Genomic DNA, 2,261 nt, shown 5'->3' on the forward strand with positions numbered 1-2,261 from the left:
ACAAAAATGAGTAATAACTTTGACATAATTGACAACAATGATATTGAAGATCAACTTATCCAAGAAGCTCTTCAGTATCTTATACAACTTACCGAAGATACACCCAAGAGAGGTGGATCCGTTCCTGGTCGCCGCTATGTTAATAGAAACCGTGCTGCCGGGCATGAACGTCTTTTCAACGACTACTTTTCCGATGACCCTGTTTATACAGACCAACAGTTTCGTCGTCGTTTTAGAATGAAGCGTGATCTGTTTCTGGAAATTGTCGAAGCAGTTCGATTAAAGGATGAATACTTCACCCAAAAACCGGATGCTGCTGGAAAGCCTGGACTTTCAACGATCCAGAAAGTGACCGCAGCTATGCGTCAATTAGCTTACGGTGTATCATCGGATTCCGTTGATGAGTACATCAGACTTGCTGATTCCACAGCCATGGAGTCATTGAAGCACTTTTGCCATGCGATTGTGGCAATTTATGGGGACGAATATTTGAGAGCCCCAAACAGCGAGGATGTCAAGAATCTTTTGGCAATCAATGAAGAGAGAGGATTTCCGGGTATGTTGGGGTCAATTGATTGTATGCACTGGACGTGGAAAAATTGCCCAACTACCTGGCATGGCATGTATACCGGTAAAGAAAAAATGCCAACATTGATTCTCGAAGCTGTTGCTTCCCAAGACCTTTGGATCTGGCATTGCTTTTTTGGTCTTCCGGGATCATTGAACGATATCAATGTCATCAATCGTTCCCATGTATTTGACCCCTTGATACATGGTGTTGCTCCTGAAGTCGAGTTCTTCGTCAATGGCAATAGATACGATAAGGGGTACTTTCTCGCAGATGGTATTTATCCAACTTGGTCGACTTTGGTGAAGACAATTGCAGTGCCTACGTCGCAAAAAGAGAAGGTACCAAGAGTAACAAAGATAATTTATAAAAAACTAATTTACTTGGACTTTAATAGTGTTTTGCTAAGGCACAAGAAAGTGTGCGAAAGGACGTAGAACGTGCATTTGGTGTACTGCAAGCACGTTTTGCTATTATTAAATGGCCTGCTAGACTTTGGGACTTTATCGATCTCAAGGCCATTATGCAAACATGTATCATATTACATAATAAGATTGTAGAAAACGAACGTGGTCAGGATCTTGGAACAGACTACCACATGCATTCTTTTCATGGACAAGCTTACCCTGATATGAATGATCCCGAAGCCTTTGCTGCTTTGGTGAGCCGTTTGGTTGCTTTAAAAGATAGTGATACACATAATCAGTTGAAAAAAGACTTGATCGAGCATCACTGGCAAAGACAGGGCAATATGTAGTACTTTGTTTCAATTTTATTTTTTTATTTTTTAAAAGTTTCTATTTGTCTTCTTCCAATCAGTCTTCTAATCCGTCTTCTACTTCTTCTACTTCTTCTACTACATCTTCTACCACATCTTCTACTTCTTCATCAGACGATTCGTCAGATGGTTGAGAAAGGATTTTCTCCTGTTTTTTCTCGAAGTACGCACGCTTACGAGGGTCAGTCATGACCGAAAGATCCATCGACATGATTCTTTCATCTCGAACTCTCTTGTCGAACCTCATCTTCTTGTTGGTTACTTGAACAGCCAACTTGTTCTGAAGTAACTTCTTCTGGTTCAACTCCAGAAGATCCTTCAAACGGGCGGCGATGCTTTCACCTACCTCGTTTTGGCGCTCACGCTGCTGGAGTGCCTTCAGCTTTTTACACCCCATTGGGCGTGTTACATCCCCAGAAGAAGAACCCGTCTCAGTGTCTTCAATGACTTCAAGACTGCCATTGTTTTTTCTCTTAGTTACAACAGGCTTAGGCATGTTGTACATGGCCCACTTTGGCTCAGCGGATAAGATTTGCCAACAGTGTTCCAAAACAAAAGGAGCACCGTTTTTGGTCGACGTTTTGTATAGAGCATACGCCTTATGGACCTATTATGTAAAATAACAATTTAGTTCTGCTAGAATTAAGCTATAGCCATCTTACCAAATCCTGAGGACTTGATCCACTTTGCTGCACACTTCTCAAAAGAGTTTCGTAGCAGCCGGTGAACTTTTGCACGCTGGGATTGATGGTGTTCCAACGGCTGGTTACGGCAGCACTGGTACGTTCTTCGACAGCATTGTCACCGATTTTGGCATTGTAGTCGGTCTTAATGCGATCCCAAAAACTTTTGCATGTCTGACCTTTACCAATGACACCATCGGTAGCAATGGCGACAAACGAAAGGCACAACTGT

The sequence above is a fragment of the Mucor mucedo genome (assembly GCF_025094135.1).
Source record: "Mucor mucedo strain NRRL 3635 chromosome Unknown EV154scaffold_279, whole genome shotgun sequence".
NCBI classification, from domain to species: Eukaryota; Fungi; Mucoromycota; class Mucoromycetes; order Mucorales; family Mucoraceae; genus Mucor; species Mucor mucedo.